Source organism: Hemitrygon akajei, chromosome 10, assembly GCF_048418815.1.
Source record: "Hemitrygon akajei chromosome 10, sHemAka1.3, whole genome shotgun sequence".
NCBI lineage: Eukaryota > Metazoa > Chordata > Chondrichthyes > Myliobatiformes > Dasyatidae > Hemitrygon > Hemitrygon akajei.
In genome coordinates this window covers 116236847-116260006 of record NC_133133.1, presented here as the reverse complement: position 1 = coordinate 116260006, position 23160 = coordinate 116236847, and positions in this window count along the sequence as shown.

Here is a 23160-nt window from a genome sequence, read left to right as displayed (position 1 = left end):
GTCTTCAGTAGGTTTAACTGAATATGCTTTATCCATCTCTCTAATTTTATTAGTAAGCACTGACAGTTCTACTTTAGTTTTCTTTCTTAAAGCTGCTGAGTATGAAATTATCTGTCCCCTAAGAAAAGATTTCATTGTGCCCCATATAGCCAGGTTTGACATTCCTTCAGTTGTATTAAATTCAAAAAAATATAGAAATCTGCTCCTTAATAAAACTAACAAAAGCTGGATCCTGTAACAATATGGGATTCAATCCCCACTGTGACATTTTCAAAAAGCTATCCGAAAACTTCAGGGTTAACTTCAAAGGCGCATGATCAGACAATGCAATGATGTCATACGCACACTCAACAACGGAGTGCAGCAAACGTGTGTCTAGAAAAAAGTAATCAATTCTAGAATATTTATGATGAATGTGTGAGAAAAAAAAAGAGAAATCTTTGTCTTTGGGGTGTTTATACCTCCAGATATCGACCAGGCCATAGTCTAGTAAAAAAGAACTAATACACGCCGCCGCTTTATTAGGAAGCGACAGATTGGTTGATGACCTGTCAATCGCCGGGTTCAGACAACAATTAAAGTCACCGCCCATAATCAACTTATGTTCATTCAAATTCGGTAGCTCAGAAAAAAGCTTCTTAAAAAATTCAGAACTATCTACATTAGGTGCGTACACACACACCAGAGCTACCTTTTGCTCGCATAATAAATCAGTAACAATTAAATATCTTTCAATCCAATCAGTAATAGTATTAAAATGTACTAAAGGAATTTTGGAGTTAACAAAAATAGATACTTTATTAGTAACCTCTAACTTTTATTAGTCGACAACGAATAAAATAAAGGCCCTTTCTAAAATTTTAAAAACCAGTCCTCATCCTGTCTCCGTATATGATTTTCTTGCACAAAAATAATATCTGTGTTAAGTGTTTTTAATTTCTTAAAAATCTTTTTATACTTAATAGGATGATTCGCACCATTCAGATTCCAAGAGATTATATTAATTTTATTAACATCCATGCTTAAAATTTAATTTAATATTTTATAAAGAAAACTATTGCACAAGCGCAGATTAATCCAAAAGGCACAGATATAATTAGAAGGAATGACATACTGGGGAAAAAAATTCATCGAAAGAACTGCCCAGTCGAGAAAAAAAACCTATTCTAATTGCCCCCCTGCAAAGCCAGAAAGACAGCAACCAATAGGCTGATTGCATGCTAACCTAGTGACCCTTGACCCTATCCTCCATTTTGCAGCTACATACATTAAATTTGAAATTTTAATCCCACCCAATATAGCCATAATGAAAGGAACAAACAAATTTCAAATACTGCAATGTTATGTCTAACAGTAATAAATAATTGGTGACGGCCATCTTAAATTCATCTAAAGTATATTAATCACATATTCAGTCAGTTTTTCAAAGTTCATCGTCAGCCAGGTCATACTGCCCTTGAACTCCCTGTTGGTTGCCTCCATATCGTTTTTACACGAAACCGGTGTTTTCAAAATTATCTGGTCTAGAGTGGATGTAACCTCATTTGGAGGCACACCATCCTAAAATAGGCCATAGTCAGCATGGTTTCTTTGAGGGGGGTGTCTTGTTGTGACTAATTTGTTTCCAATCTTTGAGTAAATAATAGGATAGATAAAGGAGAGTCAGTGGATGTTGTATGCTTGGTTTTTCAGAGGTCCTTTGATGAAGTAACTCACATGAGGCTACTAAAGAAGATAAGAGTCCACAATATCACAGGAAAGATACTAGCATGTATAGAAGATTAGCTGACTAGCAGGAGGGAAAGAATGGTAACAAAGGGGGCTTATTCTAGTTGGCTGCCAGTGCAATGCTGAGGTTTTATAAAGCATTGGTAAGGCCTGGTAATATTGTGAGTAGTTTTGTGCTGCGATTGGTTAGAGTCAAGAGATGATTCATAAGAATAATTCCAGGAATGAAAGGGTTAATAAGTTTAATGGTGCTGGGCCTGTACTTACTGGAGTTTAGACAACTGACGAGAGATCTTATTGTATCCTATCAAATATTGAAAGGCCTAAGTAGAGTAGATGTGGAGAGGATGTTTCCTCTAGTGGGGGGGGGGGGGGGGGGATCCAGGACCAAAGGGCACAGGTTTAGAATAGGGAGCATGCCTTTAGAACAGAGATGAGGAGGAATCTCTTCAGCCTGACAGTGGTGAATTGCCATTGACAGCAGTGGAGGCCACGTTATTGGGTACATTTAAAGTGGATGCTGATATGCTGATAGATTTTGATTAATAAGGGCATCAAAGGTTATGGTGAGGGCAGGAAAATAGGGTTAATAGGGATAATCAGCTGTGATAGAATGCCAGAGTTGGCATGATACAGCAAAAGGCCCAATTCTGCTATAGCCTCGCACAAAATTCTGGACAAACTCGACAAGTCAGGAACTATCCGTGTAAGGGGATAAGCAGTTGATATTTAGGGCCAAGAACTTTCATGGTGACTGGAAAGGAAAGGTGCAGAAGTCAGAAGAAGGGGTGGGGGGCACGGGAGGGATACAATCTGGCAAGTTATAGGTGTGGGCATCAGAGGAGGTTGGTGGATGGGTCAGGGAGGTGATAGGTGGAAGAGGTAAAAGGCTGCAGAAGGAATTTACTAGGAGAGGGTAGTAGACCACAGAAGAAAGGGAAGGAGGAGGAGAATCAGAGACACTTAATGGGCAGTAGAGGAGAAGGGTGATAGTATAAGCACAATGGAGAATGGAAAAATAGAGAGGGAGATAATTGGAGAATGTGAGGGGTATAAATTACCAGAAGTTAGAGAAATTGATGTTCATGACATCAAGTTGGAGGTTACCCAGACAGAATATGAACTGTTGCTCCTCCAAATTGAATTTGGCTTCATGGCATTAGAGGAGGTCATGAACCGACATGTCAGAATGGGATTGGTAATTTGAATTGAAGTGTGTAGCCACCAGGGGAGCAAAGGTGCTTGATAAATGTTCTGTCAAACAGATTTTTTTCTCTTCCTCCTCGTACCCTATGAGAGTAATGCCTTTCTTCCTTGTCCTTTCTCCTTCCTTCCACCTTCTGCTGAGAAAGATTTTGTTTTGATTTCTATTTGTATTCTATTTCAGTCAAAGAGAAAAGAGTCATTGTTTGATCTGGCTGTATAGTGATGGGGAGGTAAGAAGGCTTGTCCTATGTTAACTATGGATTTTTTTCTCTCTGCCTAATGAACACAGCAAAAATACTGCTCAATTTTTCCTCCCTCCCTCCCTCCCCTTCATTGTTGAAATTACAGAGGGAGTTGAGTGGGAAAAAGAAACAGATGTGGGATATATGGTGGAGGTGGCACAGGATGTGAGAGACCATGTTTTTATAGTAATTAATCAACAATAATGATAAATAAGTAATGCTGAGAATGTGAGTTGTAGAGTCTTTGGAAGTGAATCCATTGGTTGTGGAATCAGTTCAGTGTTTGAGTGAGTGAAGTTATCCATGGCGGTTCAGGAGCCTAATGATAGAGGAGTAGTTAATATTCCCAAACCTTTTGTTATGAGACATATAGCGTTCTCGCTCGGGTGTAACAGAACGCCGAACTAAACACCGAGGTAAACCATAGTCAATGAAAACAAGGTCGCAGTAAGATTAACCATTTACTGTTCACTCTTCCACATTAACGTATGGTGAAAACTGTTGATAAAACAATACAAGATTTGTACAGTATTTGTTTCCTTCTTGATATCACATTTACATCGTAAATACTTGCAAAAGTAAGCTACAACAACTACATTACATTAAAGTGCAGCATACAGTCAGAATCTACTTACACCATTGACTGCTTTAAATACACTTCAACACAACTATCCGCAACTCTTTAACTAACGAAAACATAAACCTTATTGACCGTCGTTACTTTTAACAGAATCGGCGTTAACATTTTAATTCAACATATCGATTATCTCGTGAACTTACAGCGTTGCTTCACTGTGTTTCTAATGCGTAGAAGACAACTTTTCTTGTGCTGGACTCGCACATGTGAGCCCCCACCTTCCCGTTTCTCCAAACCGGTATTTTCCCACAAGACGCGGCAAAACCGGATGTGACGTCATCGCATGCCGCGATATATCACAGACAACGAATTACTTTAAACAATCCTAACTTTAGCTAGAAAATGCTAACAAACGAATTACTAAGCGAAAATATTATAAACTAAATAACTGCCATAAAGGCAACACAAGACATAAGGCTCCTGTACCTGCTTCCTGATGGTAGCAGTGAGAAGAAGGCATGGCCTGGATGCTGGGGTGTCCTTGATGATGGCAGTGGTCTTTGTAAATGTTGGGAGTATCTTGAGTGGTATGGAAACATAAGTGTGCAAGAATGAAAAAGCCTACAAAAAGTTGGATACAGCCCAGTTTACCACAGGGAAAGCACTCCCTAACAATGGAAGTGGCTGATATAAGAGGGCATAATTTTAAAGTGTGAAGTATAGGGGGGGATGTCAATGTTGGACATAGTTTTTTTCACTCAGTGGTCATGCACTACCAGTAGTGGTTGTAAAGACAGATATATCAGGGACATTTAAGAAACTTAATTAGTCAAATAGATGAAAGAAAAAAGGACTATGTGGAAGGAAATAGTGAGATTGATGAGGTTAAAAGGTTGGCTCGACATAGTGGCTGATGGGCCAATACTGTGTTGTACTGTTCTATGATCTATATTTGGGTGTCAGTTTATGGGCACTGGAATAACTTCCTCTCTCGTGTCTTTTTCAGATCAGTAGACACTATCACTTTGATATGGCCCATGGACACCTTTCTTCTGGGTGTGTTGGCATCCTGGATAGTGCATAGCAGACTTCACTGGATGACATGAATCATGATGTGTGAGTACAGTGTCTGACATCATATTTCCTTTATCTTTTGAAAAGTCACGTCACACAGTTTTGTCCATTGCCATTTCTTCCCAATCTGTAATAATCAGTTCAAGGCATGCTGAACAGTAGCCAAATTTGACAGGAATCTTTTATAGTAAATGACAAATTCTAAAAGTCCATCACTGTGACACGTCCTTAGGCTTAGGGCATTGTTGTGATGGAAATGAGAAAGATTCTCTGGGTCTCAAAGGCAAGAGCTCTGGACACACAGTTTCAATAATGAGTTTATTTATAAGGGGAGAAAAAGCTTGGGAACAACACAAGCAGCCACAATATTCGCACAAATGCGCTTAGAATAGACAAGTGTGGGAAAAGTCGGGTCTGCAGTACAATACGCGGGAAAACAGTGTGAGGACGGAGTACAGGTACGCATACAAGCAAGGGAAAAGTAACTACAATACCTGCCCCCCTTGACTATGGGCAGACATGGCTCTTTGCTAAAGGGACAACAATAAACGCTCCCACAACCCTATTCAATGCACATCTTACCATGTGTCTCCAGCGCTGTTTTGCAGTCTTCAGCCTGGAAGTGAAGCAGGGTGGTCCCTTGAGGATGGCAAAAGAGAGCGAGCCAAACACATGTAGCACCCTTTTTTTAGTTAGTTTTTCTATACATTTTACAAATTAAAAAACCCCAAATCACAACGAGGAACATTAATACAGTGCAAAATGAAGCATAAAAAGCACCTAAATTGAAGACAAGTAAACTTAGTATCCTCCCCAAGCCCCACAACACAAAAAAAAACTCCAGACCAACCACGACACAATATAGAGAATATAAATCAGGACAATCAAACTCCCAGTCTGTGAATACACTTAGCAACAGAGGATATTAATACCAGAAAAAAAAAGGGAGCTGAAAGCAAGGGACCGAAAAGAAAAAAAAAACCCTAGTCAAGAGGAAGGTTATGAAAGTACTCAATAAAAGGTCCCCAGACCTTATGGAACTTTAGATCCGAATTAAGAACTGAATAATGAATTTTTTCGAGGTCCAAGCAGGTCATAATGTCGTTAAGCCATTGAGCATGAGTGGGCGGGGCAACATCTCTCCATCTAAGGAGGATCAAGCGTCTCGCCAGGAGAGAGGCAAAGGATAATATTCGGCATTTGGTCGGACTCAGACGTAAATCTGTCTTGCACCAGAAACCGAACAAAGCAATTAAGGGGTTTGGTTTTAGGTGCTGATTCAGAATATACGATAATGTAGTGAAGACATCTTTCCAAAATTTCTCCAAGCTAGGACAGAACCAGTACATATGGATGAGAGAGGCCACGCCCCTCTTGCATTTATCACAGAGCGGACTAATGTTAGGGTAGAATCGAGATAGTTTAGATTTAGACATATGGGCTCTATGAACAATCTTAAACTGTAAAAGGCAATGGTGAGCACAAAGAGAGGTTGAGTTAACCGATTTGAGAATCGAGTCCCAGCTCTCATCAGATAAGGAGGTATTTAAATCCTGCTCCCAGGCCATTTTAATTTTATCCATAGGGGCCCGTCGTAAGGCTGCTAATTTATCTTGAATAATTGATATTAAACCTTTACCTAGTGGATTAATGGAAAGAAATAAGTCCATAGCATTTTTCGTAGGCATTTCAGGGAAGTTAGGAATTAAAGGAGCAGTAAAGTGTCTAATTTGGAGATATCTAAAAAAATGAGCATTGGGCAGACTGAACTTAACAGAGAGCTGCTGAAAAGAAGCGAAGCGATTATCAATGAAAAGATCTTCAAAATGTCTAATGCCCTTCCTATACCAAACATGGAATGCTGAATCGTACGTAGTAGGTTAAAAAAAAAGTGATTATGTACAACAGGGCTGGAAACGGAAAAACCATGGAAACCATAGCACTTCCTAAACTGAGCCCATATACGCAAAGTGTGTCTAACCAGAGGATTAGCTATTAATCTGGACAGACTACTAGGGAGTGCAGAGCCAAGAAGTGCAGAGATAGATAATTCTTTAGTGGAGCTCAACTCCATTGCCACCCAATTAGGGCACTCGGGTTGGCCGTGGAAGAAAGACCAAAAGGCAGCACAACGTATATTAGCTGCCCAACAATATAAACGAAAGTTAGGTAAAGCCATGCCACCCTCTTTTTTAGATTTTTGGAGATGAATTTTATTAATTCTAGAGCGCTTATTCTTCCACAGATATGACAAAATAATAGAGTCTAAGGAATCAAAAAAAGACTTAGGAATAAAAATTGGGATAGATTGAAATAAGTATAAAAATTTGGGGAGAACATACATTTTAACAACATTAATACGACCTACCAAGGACATAGATAGAGGTGACCATTGTACCAGACTCTGTTTTATAGTATATGAAAGATTGGCAAAGTTTTCACGAAAGAGATCTTTAAACTTCCTTGTGACTGTAATTCCAAGATAAGTAAATTGATTATGGACTACTTTAAAAGGGAGATCATGAAATGTTAGTTCTTGTGCTTCTTTATTAATTGGGAAAAGTTCACTCTTATGTAAATTAAGTTTATAGCCAGAGATCTGGCTAAACTGGTCAAGAAGTGAAAACATTAGAGGTAAGGATGTAGACGGATTTGAGAGAAAGAGTAATAAGTCATCAGCATAAAGAGAAACTTTATGCTCAACACCCCCTCTCCAAATCCCGGTCAATTCAGGACAATTTCGAAATGCTATCGCCAAAGGTTCTATAGCCAAATCAAAGAGAAAGGGACTTAAGGGGCATCCCTGATGGGTGCCACGTTTGAGATTAAATACCTGGGATTTCTGAAAATTAGTTAAAACAGAAGCAGTAGGACACAGGTACAGCAATTTGATCCAAGAGATGAAACTTTGACCGAGGTCAAATTTTTCTAAGACTGCGAAAAGGTAGTTCCACTCTATACGATCAAATGCTTTCTCCGCATCGAGGGAAATAACACATTCAGGAATCCCAGTTGGAGGTGAGTATAAGATATTAAATAAACACCGAATGTTAAAAAAAGGGAGACGGTTTTTAATAAAACCTGATTGGTCATCAGAGATAATGGAGGGAATAACAGTTTCTAATCTATGAGCCAAAACTTTAGCTAAGATCTTTACATCAACATTGAGCAAAGAAATCGGCCTATACAAGGAACACTCTGTTGGGTCTTTGCCCTTTTTTAATAGAAGAATAATAGATGCCTCATTGAAAGAGGGTGGCAATTTGCCGTAATTAAACGAGTCAGATAATACTGAAAGTAACTGAGGAGAAAGAAGTGAAGAGAATGATTTATAAAATTCTACAGGGAACCCATCAGGTCTAGGAGATTTCCCTGAGGACAGTGCAGAAATTGCAAAAGATATTTCTTCTGATGATATAGGCGCATTAAGTTTGGCTTTAAAATCAGGTGAAAGTGAAGGGATATTCAGATTCTTTAAAAATTGATCAACAGAGATATTGTCATTCAAAGATTCAGAGGAATAAAGCCGAGAATAAAAATTTTTAAATGCATCATTAATTTCTAAATGATCCGATGTAAAGTCTCCGTTCTCCTTCCGGATCTTTGTAATATGTTGTTTGGCTTTGGAATGCCTCAGCTGATTGGCTAGAAATTTACCAGACTTATCCCCATGAATGTAAAAGTGACTCTTGCTTTCGAGAAGTTGGCGTTCGACAGGTTGAGTAGACAGAAGGTTAAATTTAGTTTGGAGTTCAACGCGCTTCTTGTATAGTTCAGGGTTCTTAGTTTGAGCATATAGTTGATCCAATTCTTTAATCTGGTTAATGAAGTTTAATCGATCTGCACAGGATCTTCTGTTGAGATTTGCTGTGTAAGAGATTATTTGACCCCTCAGATATGCTTTCATGGCATCCCAGACAATCTGGGATGACACTTCAGGTGATGTATTAGTGTTAAAATAAAAGGTTATCTGATCCTTAAATCATTTTAAAAAATCATCATCCGATAATAAAGTTGAATCAAACCGCCAGTGTTTATTCCTCTGAGGGAGACCAGGAAAGTTCAGAGAGAGAGTAATTGGGGCATGGTCAGAAATCAGTATACTCTGATAGTCACAAGAGTAGGCAAATGGAATAAGTTGGTTATCGAGTAAGAAATAGTCAATTCTAGTGAAGGTATGGTGAACATGTGAAAAAAAAGAATAATCTCTCTCAGTAGGATGAAGGAAACACCATATATCAGAGATACCAAAATTAGAGAGAAATGATTGGATAGCTAAGGCAGATTTAGTAGGTGATCTGGTAACAGAGGACGATCGATCCAGATTAGGATCTAACCAACAGTTGAAGTCACCACCCAGTATAAGAGAGTATGAATTTAAGTCTGGTAGTGAGGAAAAAAAACGTTCAAAAAAATTAACATCATCAAAGTTGGGGGCATACAGGTTTGCTAGTGCAACTTTAGTGTTATATAGTTTACCAGAAACAATAATAAAACGGCCATTTGTATCAGATATTTTATTATGGAGTTCAAAAGGAATATTTGAGTTAATAAGAATGGAGACTCCCCTAGCTTTAGCGGCAAAGGATGAATGAAAATGCTGACCCGCCCACTTTGACAGAAGCCGGGAGTTATCAAAACAACGAATATGAGTTTCTTGAAGGAAAGCAATGTCAGCTTTGAGTTGTTTAATATGTGAGAATACCTTCCTCCTTTTAACAGGGTGATTCAATCCCTTTACATTCCAGCTCACGAATTTAAGTGCACTAGCCATTATCAATTACTAATGCATAAAAGGCAGCAGGCATATAAAAAGTCAAGCAGTACACTAGCAGTCTGGGAGCAGAAATGTAAACATAGATTCGTAAAATGAAAACATAAACATCTCCTGAGCAATAAAGAAAAACAATAAATACAGTGAGTGATGTTGGAACTGGAAAACCCACCCTAGCCACACAACCGAAAACTAGAAGGCTACCAAAAAAAGCAGCTAGCTCTACCAAAAAAATTAACCCAAATATAACTTCCAGATCTGTGTCATTAACAGCAGTTCCGTATAAATACTATAGCAAATAGTAACTAGTGTATGCACTAGAAAACATATAAATTGGAACATCTTCTGCAGAAATATAAAACTTAATACAGAGAAAATCGGAAGAAAACCAAAACTAACCTACCCGCAAAAAATTATGGAAGAATAAAGTAAGAGAAAGGGAAAAAAAAGGGAAGAAGGGGAAAATTATAAATTCAAGAAGAGTACTTATCAACCATTTACAGAGAGGAGAAAAAAAAATCAAAGATTAAAAAAAAGGTGAAAAAAAATAAATTAAAAAAAAAATAAATCAGCAGTTAAACTGTGAACCAACAAACAGGGAGGCCTTCAATAAAGACTTCAAACCTCCAAAACAAGTTAGAGTCAATTGTAGAACTCTATAGATAAAGTTATACAAGAATAAAATAGATTACACAAGTACTATTTAAACGTCCATAGGGAAACATTAAGCACAGAATGTCTATTTAAAAAAGACACACCAAATCCAGGGAGAGATTGTCAACAGCCCTTAGAGTTTCAATGAATAATGTCTGAGTGATTCAAGTAAAGTCTGAGTCCAGAAAAAGTAATTTTACTACGAGAAGTACTTATCCACCATTTTAGGAGGTCCGATTGGGTTCCGAAGATGACTGGATAGCCGGAAGACTTGCCACAAATGCCTCAGCCTCCTTCACTGACTTAAACCACTTATATTTTCCAGTATTAAGCGTGATTCGTAAATCGGCAGGAGTGCGAAGAGAGGGTTTAAAACCACGATCAAAAAGCTCTTTCATTACGCCTTTAAACTCAGCGCGCATCTTTAAGGTCTGGGGTGCAAAATCTTCCACAAAGCGAATGATTGTATTTTGGAAAGTAAAAGTACCTCTGCGACGTGCGTCCATAATCAGACGGTGTTTTACCTGGTATTGATGAAAGCACAAAATTACCGGTCGCGGGCGGGAGCCCAGAATTCCGGGGGGAACGTAGACCCTGTGTGCCCTTTCAAGCTCAGGCAGGTTCGGAAGCAAATCTTTCCCGAATATCTCACAGAGAAACTCAGCGAAAAACTTCACAGTTGATCCCTGTTCGGTGGCCTTTGGCAACCCAAGAATTCAAAGGTTACAACGTCTGCTGCGATTTTCAAGATCCACCATTTTGGAAAGGAGTTTGTTACATTTTTCCTCTAGGCTGGAACAGAGAGTCTCCAAGTATCGAACACGACTTTCTAAATCTTCAGAAGTTGAATCGATGCGAGATAAGTATCCAGCATGTTCGTCCACTCTATCGTTGATCCGATCCAGTTTGGCTTCCAGCTGTTTGAAAGCGGTTCTAAATTCCTTTAAAATATCGTCTCGGTGTTGTTCCAGCGCAGCGAGGGTCTCATCCGACAGAGCCGGAACTTCCTTTCTCCCGGATTTAGAACTCTTGCTAGACATTATAAGGTAGATGTGTTCACAGGCAAGTAAAAGAAACCAAAAAAGTTCCTAACTAAGGTTTAAAAAATGGAGACATTTAGTGCAAAGATAGCGACAGTAACGGAACAAAAGTTTGGAGCAGCTAAACAATCGCCATCTTACCGGAAGTCCCCATGTAGCACCCTTTATAAGTCAGGGGGCTGGAGGGTCCAGCCCAGGTGATTCACTGGGGTCCAACAGCATGGTGCTAGATGGGTTAATCCAATTAAGATGGCCACTGGTTAAGTGTGCATTGATTAGTTAGGAGGGGCGAAACGTTGACAGGCAGGTTGGTGTGACTTCCGACCAGGTGGGGGCAGTGCTGTCACGTGACAGGCACGGCTCTCTGGATACAGGCACCTATAGTTGTTTGAAGTTTTTCTCACTACTTGTGTAATCCATACGTGTCAATGGTAGAACCACAGTAAGTGATGCTTTATTTAAAGAATTCACACTTGTTGCAATGTGCTATGAGCCCATAATCTTCTAATCATTTTAACACTGTCTTGAGATTTTGGAATTTTCTGCTTTCATTCTTACGAGTAACAATGATGCCATCCAGGTAACACTGAGTGTCTGGACAGTCTTGCAGTACCTGGTCCATAGCTTTCTGCCAAGAGTGCAGGTACAGATATTACTCTGAAAATGAGCTTTTTAAAGCGATAAAGCTCTTTCTGAGTGTTTGTAGTGAGAAACACTTTGGTCTCTTCTTTTATCCCCATCTGTATGTAGTTCTCAGCTAAGTTCACTTTACTGAACTGTTTCCCTCTAGAAAGGTTTTCAAAGCTATCTATCCTAGGCAGATGATATTAATCTCCTTTCAGTACTATGTTGATGGTGACATTAAATCAGCACAGTCCTTGACAGAACCATTCCTCTTGGCTGGTGAGACCACTGGCATTGCCCATGAGCTCCATTCAACCTTGGAAAGAATTACTTCAGCCTCCATGTGATATTACTCACTGGCTACTTTATAAGGAACTGGATGGACTTCACAAAGCTTGTGTGAGGCATTTACATTTAACCCTACTTTGCCCTTGATATGTTTGAGTTTTCCATTGCCATCCCTGAACACTGCTGTGGCACCATCTAGTAGTGTTCTGAATTCACTTTCAGTTGACTTTTATAGGGGATGTGCCATGAAAATTGTGAATGGATCTCCAATCAAGTTGTAGTTGTCTTAGCCAATCACAATCCAAAATACTGGCCCTCCTGTTTTACCATGTATGAGTGCATTGTGGCTTGTTGATTGTTGAAATTCACTGTTGTGAATGTCATTCTCACAGGAGTAATATTTTCTCCAGTATTAGTCCTTAGTTGGATATCTGCAAGCATCAATAAAGTATCTTTGACATGCTGTTCAAACTCATTTTGTGGAATGTTTGAAATCTCAAACCAGTCTACAATTCCATTTTAATTAATTTGCTGCCCACTTCTGGCCTAAGCCATACAGTTTATCTTTTGTTAGTTTTCATATTGTAATGCTCAAGGCTATCCAATCGTGTGTCACTCATTAGCAGATTTTTCATCAACAGCATGCACATCAGTGGTCTTTTTTTGAGATGGCAACTTTTTATCTTTATTTGTTTCTATGCAGCCCGTTTATTTTTGTCTGCCTGACATACTCTTTATGTGTTGTCCTACTTTGTTACATTTTCTGCAAGTTTCACCTTTAAGTCTGCATTGGTCTGGTAAATGTGACTCCTGCCACAATGCTAACAAAATTCTTCGACCAGACCAGATTCTGTGTAGACAATTGTAATTTTGTTTATGCCGGCATTCATTCCAGACTTCAACTCAATTGTGTCCCTGTCTGCAGTTTCCTTTGACACAGCTATTTCAACTTCTCTTTTAAGTGTAAGTTGTGCTTCATTAGGAGTTGTTTTTGAATGCATTCTTTTAAGATTCCACAAGCTAAATGATCTCTCAGTGCATCATTATGCCCATAATTAAACTGAAGATGCTCTGACATCTTGTTCATTTCAGCCACATATGCTGAAATAGACTCCCCCTCCTTTTGATTCCTCTCATGAAATGTGAAGGGTTGGTTCTAAATGTTCCTGCATTACCTTCATAATATCAGCAATACGCATTCAAGCTGGTTTGGTTGGAGCAGTTGAACTTCCAAATAATCTATGTTTTTCTACCCAATGTACTCAACAAATGGTGCTTGTTTCTCATTGGCTATTTCAGTTGCTGTTAAATAGTGCTGAATCACACCTTATACATGAGGCAGCAATCGAGCGCGTCTATTGTTGTGATGTAGCTGGCATTTCTGTTTTATTAACTACAGTCGGTCCTCCGTATCCACGAGGGATTGGTTCTGGGACCTCCCGCGGATACCAAAAAACGCGGATGCTCAAGTCCCTTATATAAAGTGGTGTAATATTTGCATATAATCTATGCAAATCCTCCCATATACTTTAAATCATCTCTAGATTACTTATAATACCTAATATAATGTAAATGCTATGTAAATAGTTGTTATACTATGATGTTTAGGGATTATTGACAAGAAAAAAAGTCTAAATGTTCCTCTCGCTCACAACACAAGCAGCGAACGAAGGAGGCGTGAGGCGAACAATGATCAAGCAACGAGTAAAATTTTTAATCATCTCTAGATTACAGAACTTATAGCACCTAATACAATGGAAAAGCTATGTAAATAGTTGTTACACTTTCTTGTTTAGGGAATAATGACAAGAAAAAAAATCTGTACATTAGTGGTCACCAACCTTTTTAAGCCCAAGATCCCCTACCTCGGCCTTAGTAAAAAGCAAGATGGATCCCAGATCAATTAGTTACACTCATGCACAGAAAAGACCGGAAGTAAAACCCCGCAACCCGGAAGTAAAAATAATGTATGAACACCAGGGGTTTCCACCCTTTTTTTTGCACCGCGGACGCGGACCGGTTTAATATTGACAATATTCTTGCGGACTGGCCGACGGGGGGGTGGGTGGGGGAGGGCTGTTTTTAAACACGACAGGAATACAGCGATACTCGAAGCAGGTTCCTTATGTCCAGTCTATTCTGCAATTTAGTTTTCGCGGCTCTCGGCACTTAGCTTTTGTCCTGCTTGCTCAGGTTTTTTCCGCTGGAAAAACTCAACGGGGTTGTCTTTAAGTGCTGGGTGCTTGGACTCAGGGTACCGAAGCAGTTTTGAGCGCTTCATTGCCTCATTAGACAGCCTCCGGTCCCGGACTCCAGCCTCCCACCTGCCTGCTGCCAACCACCTTGGCCAGGTGCGGCTGGTCATGGGTGGGATGAGAGGACAAGGTAAGGGCCGGAGGTCCCTGTGCCGGGGCCGCGGCAGTCGCAGTCTGGAGAGAGCGACTGACCAAGTGGGGAGTGCAACAGGGCGCCCGCCCGTCCCCCTTGTAGGATCTAGCAGCGGACAAAAGTTTGTTTCAGTAGATTGCAGCAAGGTAACTGCTCTGATACTTACGAAACTCTGAACTGGAATTAGGTTGCGACTATTTTAGCACCAGATTCCCCACGAACATTCGGTGTGGTAAATGGGTTTAGAGGCAGCGCTCCAGGCCAGTAGCGACGGCACTTCCCGCCAGCCGCCTGAGGCCAACCGGTGATCCCTGGCGCGAGGGTATCCCTGTGTTTAGGCAACTGATGACCTCGCGTGGGTTCAAGTTGAACAGTGGCCGTGACAGGGAAGGAGGAAAGGTGCAGCTGACTGACATCGTTTCCTCGCGGCCTGGTGGTTGTACACTGTGTAGTGTGGGGGAGCTACACGCATGCGCACTGGGCAGAAAGAACGGAATTAAAACCCCACAACCCGGAAACAATCTCTCAACAGTATTTGTGTATTTTTCATTTTTTTTTCGGGATCTACTGGGAAAGTCCCAAAGATCGACTAGTCGATCGCGATCGACGGGTTGGTGACCACTACTGTACATGTTCCTCTCACTCACAACACAAGCAGTGAACAAACAAGACTCAAGGCGAACAATGATCAAACAACAAGTAAAACTTATACCTGTACAGTAGTTGTTACACTGTCTTGTTTAAGGAATAAGGATGTTTTGGAAGAGGCTCAATGATACTAAAGTCAGGAACTGTGGAGGTTGAGGGCTGAGGATCCTCAAGCGTTGAACGTTGAGACTTCAGACTTGTAGCTGCTTTAGTTAGAAACATAGTTATAGGAAGCTGTCTCTTTTTCTTTGCATCATCAAACAAATCTTGCAGTGGTTGTAGGCATGTTGGTATCCCTCGCGTGACATGGAGACTTCGTTCCATTGAAAGATTGTAGTCGAGGATCATATCCTTTAACACTTGCGCCTGTTGAAAAACTGCTGCAAATTTTTCAAGTGTCCAAATTGATGGCTCTGCCTCCTCTAAATCTTATGTATCATGATTATCATCTGTAGAGGATTCCTGCAGATCTTCGAGTTCCTTGTTGATAAGGGTTTCTCTATGCTCTTCTCTATGTTCCTCGATGTTGTCCTCGATCATGTTGGGGAAGCCTTCCCTGCCAACTTCCCTTGCAAAATTCAAGATATCCTTGACTTCTACATCAACAATGGGGAAACCCCTGAAATCATTGACTCTTTCACTCCATAATGGGTTCCAGCATGCATTGACTGTCTCGGGCTTTACGGCGTCTACAGCCTCTGCAATTGTGAATTTCTTCCATAAATCCATGATGCTGCAGTCAGGGTTAGCATCAAGGGCAGCACAAATCCTCCCGAAGGTGAGGCAGGTCTAAGTTGCCTTAATGCACTTGATGATAGTGGCTGCGGCAGTGATGTAGTGTTAGGAGGCAGGAACATCACTTTCATGTTATCGTTGGCGAAGCAGAGAGATTGGGGATGGCTGAGAGCATTGTCAATTATGAGGAGGACCTTGAATGGCAGCCCCTTCTCTTCAAAGTATTTCTTCACTTCAGGAATGAAGCACTGTTGGAACCATTCCAAGATCAAGATCGCTGTCACCCAAACCTTCTTGTTATGTTGCCAGAACACAGGTGGGCAATTTTTGTTTTTGTTCTTAAGGCCCTGGGGATTGTTTTCTTGGTACACGAGTCCTGGCTTGATCATGTGACTGGCTGCGTTGCCACACAGCGCCAGAATAAGGCAGTTTTTCCAGGCCTTGAACCCTAGGGCCTACTGGGCACTCTTATAGATGTAGGTATAATTGGGCATGTTCTTCCAGAACAAGCCTGTTTCATCACAATTGAAGACTTGCTCTGCAAGGTAGCCTTTCTCTTCTATGAGTTTCTTGAGCTCCTCGGGGAACGCTGCTGCAGCCTCGGCATTAGCTGATGCCGATTCTCCCGTGAACTTTATGTTCTTGAGGCTGTAGCGCTTTACATATCATATCCATCCAGCCATCTCTTAGTAGCATTAAACTCTTTTCTCTCGCTCTCCTCAACCCCGTCACAGTAGTGCTCACAGAGACTAAGTGCTTTTTCACATATATCTAACTAAGTAGGTAACTAAGTGTTTATTATGACAGGGTATGCTTCTGTGACATGTCCTTTAGCCGCACACTTAATGCTTTCTCAGTCTTTGCAAGTACTTTATCACAAACCAGAGAGACCATTTTTGCTGTTGTAGGGGCAGCACTAACACTTACACGAATTTCAGTTTCTTTCTGCTTTATTGTGTGAATGCTCGATTCGTCCTTACTGAGCTTATGATCCACTTTGGAAAGTGACATGCCACTTTTCAGAAGACATGATATTACTATTTTCTCTGCGAAAGATAGCATTTACGCTCCCTCTTAGCCTTTGAGAAATTGCTTTGTCTACTTAATTGCTTTTTAGGAGCTATTTTTTCAAAGGAACAAAGTAGTGAACGAACGAGACGTGAGGCGAACAATGTTCGAACAACAAGTGCTGGAGAGAGAACTTCCTGGTTTTCCCAATCCGCGGTTGGTTGAGTTCGCGCATACAGAACCCGTGGATAAGGAGGGCTGACTGTATTCCCTCAGCATCCTCAGCTAAGGGTGCTACCTCAGCGGCCTTTGCGATGTCTCCACTCCTCCGTTGAGGTAGAAGTGGAGCAGTAATCTAGATTATAGCAGGGCATGAACACCAGCTGGTTGTCCCAATAAAGGGAGGGAGGAGAGGCTGCTCCTGCCACACAGATTATTGGAAAGGACCTGCCCCATATTGTGCACACCTCTGCCACCTGTATGTCAGCCTTTCCTTTCTTTGTGGTCCCCTTAGGCATGGGAAAGTCTGGGGAGAGTTGTCTACTTCCTATCCTCACCTCCTCCCTCACCCCCACTTCCCCTCTTCCACACTTCCCCTCTCCCAGTATTTCTGGGAAGAGTGGGAGCAATGTTTGTTTCTGAAGGAGAGGCAGCTAGGAGGTTGGGAGGGTATGTGAGGAGTGGTGAGGAGGGAGCAGATGCTGCAGGAATGATGGGAAGAAAGTTTAGAATGCATTATTCAGAATGGATTTGCAGGGACAGGAACAATGGGTGGATCGGGAAAGTAACAAGCTCACTCAATCCTGAGACGCAAGGTAAGGCAGTTTGTTCCAAACATTCATTTTATTATTTAATACTGAAGATCTCGTTATTCCTTCTCCATCCCACCTACCTGCCTCCACTCCCCTTTCCCTCCTACTCATTCCCTCCCCCTCACAATCCCCAGAACTGCTCCCTCTCTCTTTCTCCAACTGCACTGCAGTCTTTTGACTTTTGAACTCAAGGACACAAGTAACGAAGGCAAAGGTGTGTGTGTCTTCACTGCCCTCAATCTGTGCACCCACTGTAATGGTGGGGATGATCAGAAATGCAGAAACTGGAGCAGAGGGAACAGGGAGAGGTTTAGGGGGATGAAGTTCTTCTGCTGTCATTTCCCACAAGGTTTAATCCTGGTGGAGAACCTACTGACACACAACATGAACAGAAACATAGAATTTTCTTCAGTGCATTGAAAAACAAAGTGACAAGTGAAGAGATGTTGATTAATTTGTTCAGTGCATGCCATGTTCTTTGCTGTGGGACAGGAACAGAAGGAACTTCACTCTCTGTCAGATCCTGCAACTGTGTGATGGGATGTTGTGGAGGGAGCTTCCCTCTTTGCCTGACCCTCAGAGTTGGTGATGGGTGTTGTGGAGCGAGCTTTTCTCTGTGTCTGACCCTTTGAGTTGGTAATGCGATGTTGGGGGGGCTTTCCTGTGTCTGACCCATAAAGTTGGTGATGGAATGTTATGGGGAGAGGTTCACTCTATATCTGCTCTCAGGAGGGTGTAATGAGACAGTGTTGAGAAGCTTTGCTCTGTCTGACCCAGGGAGTGTGTATCGGATGAACATAGCTATCCTCCTCGCGCATAAAACACTTTTATCGAATGGGAGGAGGACTATGTGTCCCAGAGATGGTGGAGAGGATGGTGTCTCCAATGTCTGTTTCCAGATATAGGGGAGAGGACGGTTTAGTCTTGGTGGAAAACTCACTGACAAATAGCATGAACAGTAAAAGAGAATTTTCCTTAATGCATTGAAGAATGAAGTGACGTGAACAGATCCATTGTCTTCCTGAATTTCTTGTTTGATGCAGTGTCTTTTTCAGTCAGTTTTTTCATTGAATACAGTGATTTCTAAGTTGGACCAGTGGTATGCTAGACCAACAGAAGCTCTCAGTTGCTCCTCACTCTGGGCTTACCCCAGAAATATCTGTACTGAACTTCAACTTACTGTCTGTAGGCAGGGCAGCTGTGTGATGTCATAGTGAGGAGGAAGGGGAGATTGAGATAGGGGGCCTGTGGTGAACTAGATATACCTGTCTGACTGCTCCTGTGGCTCCTCCCAAGACCCTGCTGACTACCCCTGTGGCTCCTCCCACAGACCCCTGTATAAAGGCGACTGTGGCCTGCTGCTCTCCCTCATTTTCCCCAGGATGTAGTGTTGTTCTTCAGTCAATAAAAGCCGATATCTCACTTCCTAAGTCTCGGCGTGAGTTATTGATGGTGCATCAATTTTATTGACTGAAAGTTACAACATGGAAACCGCTTTACGCCCGGAACGCCTAGACTTGGACCCCCGAGACCCTGGAGCAGCTCTTGCCTTTGACCACTGGCTGGTGTGCTTCCAATCGTACTTAGAGGAGGTTCGTGCCACCGACTCGGCTGTTCGGCTCAAACTTCTCTTCTCGAGGGTCGCCCCAAAAGTTTATTCGTTCATCAGGGACATATCCACCTACGAGGAGGCGCTTGCCGCCCTCCGAAGACAGTACCTGCGGCCAGTAAATCCAGTTTATGCACGGCACCGCTTGGCCACGCGAAAACAGCGGCCTACGGAGTCGACTGCTGAATTTCTTCGCGAGTTACTGATACTCGCGCGGGACTGTGACTGCAAAGCGCTCACAGCGGAACAGCATAAGGAACTCTTGGTCCGAGACGCTTTTGTGACTGGGGTTCGGTCAGTGTGTATCCGCCAGCGGCTACTGGAAAAAGCTGATCTTACCTTACGCTCCGCGATAGAGTCGGCCGATTCGATAGAGGCTGCGCAACTGTACGCCGAAGAAGTCCAGCCGCGCGATTCCCCGGTTCCGAGCAAATTCGCCAACGCCGCAGCCAGTCGCGGTATCTCAAACCCCACGAATTCGCCAGGTATGAGACTCTGTTACTTTTGTGGGCTTCGGAAACATGCCCGGGAAAGCTGTCCGGCGCGCGAAGCGACTTGTTCCCGCTGTGGGAAGAAGGGCCATTTCGCCAAGGTCTGTAAATCTAAACCGCGCCCGGGGTCGAGCAGCGCCGCGTCTGAGACCTGGGGGCCGCCATTTTGCATGACCGGATGTGGACAACCATCTTTGCCGGCGTCACCTGGCCCCGCCCCTACCTACCCGTGTGCGACCTGGGAGCCGCCATCTTGCATGCCCGGATGTGAGCGGCCATCTTTGCCGGCGTCACCAGGCCCCGCCCCCGCCTCGCCATCTTGCATGCCCGGATGTGAGCGGCCATCTTTGCCGGCGTCACCAGGCCCCGCCCCCGACACGCCCCGTTCAACGCTGGCTTCCGTGACCCTCGATCAAAGCGCCCCGCACCAGCTCGCAAGGTCGATGATGGACATCCTGGTGGAGGGGCACAGGACTAGCTGCCTGTTTGACACGGGCAGCACTGAGAGTTTTATTGACCCGGCCACAGTGAAACGCTGCGGACTCGTTACACGGCCGGTCCGTCAGAAGATCACCTTGGCTTCAGGGTCGCATTCCACAGACATCCGGGTGGGTTGTGTAGCGACATTGGTGGTGCAGGGCACAGAGTATCGGAACTTTGCGTTCCTGGTCATGCCTCGGCTGTGCGCACCTGTGCTATTGGGGCTGGACTTCCAGAGCCATCTCGAAAGTGTGACTATGGCATATGACGGGCCCCACCCACCACTCACTGTCAGGAATCCTCAGTTTGGTGGGACTTCGCCATATACTCCGTTACCACACGCACAAGCCATAGTGGAAGCTATTCGGCACTGGAGGCACTATCTCGCCGGCAGAAGGTTCACCTTGCTGACCGACCAGCGCTCGGTTGCGTTCATGTTCAGCAGCCAACAGCGGGGCAAAATCAAAAATGATAAAATTTTGCGATGGAGAATAGAACTCTCCACCTATACTTACGATATCCTGTACCGGCCTGGCAGGCTCAATGAACCGTCTGATGCCCTATCCCGGGGACCGTGTGCTAGTGCCCAGCTCGACTAGCTGTATGCCCTTCATGCCCAACTTTGCCACCCGGGGGTCACCCGGTTTTATCACTTCATTAAAGCCCGGAACCTGCCGTACTCCCTGGAGGACATCAGGACGATGACCAGGGACTGCCAGATCTGCGCTGAGTGCAAACCGCACTTCTACCGTCCTGACACTGCGCAGCTTGTCAAGGCCACCCGCCCTTTTGAGCGACTGAGTATTGACTTTAAGGGCCCCCTTCCCTCCACCGACCGCAATGTCTACTTTCTCAGTATTATTGACGAGTACTCGCGATTCCCCTTTGCCGTTCCCTGCCCCGACACTACTACCACGTCGGTCATCAAAGTCCTGCGCCAGCTCTTCACACTGTTCGGATATCCCTGCTATGTCCACAGTGATAGAGGGTCCTCCTTTATGAGTGACGAGTTGCGCCGGTTCCTGCTTGCTAGGGGCATAGCTACTAGTCGCACCACGAGTTATAATCCCCGGGGGAATGGCCAGGTGGAGAGGGAGAATGCCACAGTGTGGAAGGCCATACTTTTAGCCCTTAAGTCACAAGGGTTGCCGGTCTCCCGATGGCAGGAGGTCCTCCCTGAGGCACTCCACTCTATCCGCTCCCTGTTGTGTACGTCCACTAATGCCACCCCTCACGAACGCTTATTCTCTTTTCCCAGGAAGTCTGTCACTGGGACCACCCTGCCAGTTTGGCTGACGTCCCCGGGGCCAGTGCTGCTGCGTAAACATGTGAGGAGTAATAAGTACTCACCACTGGTCGAGAAGGTTCACCTCCTGCATGCTAATCCCCAGTATGCCTACGTGGTCTTGCCTGATGGGCGGGAGGACACGGTCTCTGTCCGCGACCTGGCGCCCGCCGGGGCACCAGACCACTACCCCGAGCAGTCCCCGGTAACTATGCACCCTGTACCCGAGGTGACTCCACACGCACCGTATGCGTCTGTTCCAGGGCCCTCGCTCACACGCGAGGGGTCCCTGACACCTCCTGTTGGGACAGAATTAACCCACTCTCCGCCTTCGGAGCACACACCACCTCCGGCACCTGTGCCGTCATCACCTCCGGCTCCTGTGCAATTGCAGCCGGAGCTACGTAGATCGCAGCGAACGATTCGACCACCTGATCGACTTAACCTGTAAATATGCTTGGGAATTTTTTTAAACAAAGGGGGGGTGAATGTGGTGAACTAGATATACCTGTCTGACTGCTCCTGTGGCTCCTCCCAAGACCCTGCTGACTACCCCTGTGGCTCCTCCCACAGACCCCTGTATAAAGGCGACTGTGGCCTGCTGCTCTCCCTCATTTTCCCCAGGATGTAGTGTTGTTCTTCAGTCAATAAAAGCCGATATGTCACTTCCTAAGTCTCGGCGTGAGTTATTGATGGTGCATCAGGGCCCAACACCTCACCCCCAATCAAATCATTGTCTGGACCTATCAGAATCAGGTTTATTATCACCGGCATGTGTCAGCTGCATCCCTTCACCCCATCCGTATGTTGTCTATCCCACTCAGTATGGGACAAACCATGACATTCTCTCTCTTCCCTCTTCCCATTGGGCAGAAAGCACACACTACCAGGCTCAAGGATGGCATCTGTCTTGCTGTTATTAGACAATTGTGTGGTCCACAGTACGAGAGGATGGACTTAAACTCACAATCTTAACTCATTTTGGCCCTTATGCATCCTAAGGCATTCTGCAATCAGTAATGACTTCAGGACTAAATGTTCCTGCATTACTTTCATGATATCAGCAAAGCTCATTTTGGCTTATTTGGTTGTTGCAGTTGAATTTCTGGGAATACTGCTTTTTCATCCAATGTGCTCAGCAAAACTGGTACTTGTTTCTCATTGGTATTTCCTTCTGCTTTAAAATACTGCTCATTTCGCTGTGTATACATGAGCCAGCTATCAAATGTGCCAAGCATTCTGATGTAGCCGGCCGTTTCTTCTATTTTTAAATTTATTTATGATTATTATTGCCTGGTAGTCACTGTTCATGACCAATGAATTTGTCTGTTTTCAGCCTTTTGTTTGACTTGACCTTTTCTATCTCCTTCTCTGAAGAAGCATGTACTGTGCTTTTATTTTACTTAACTTTTTCTCACAGTCCTGGCTAAGATCCCCATTTCTAACTTGGATCTTGACCTCAATCAGGCCTAGGTTTAGGCTCTCCCCCCTTGCAGC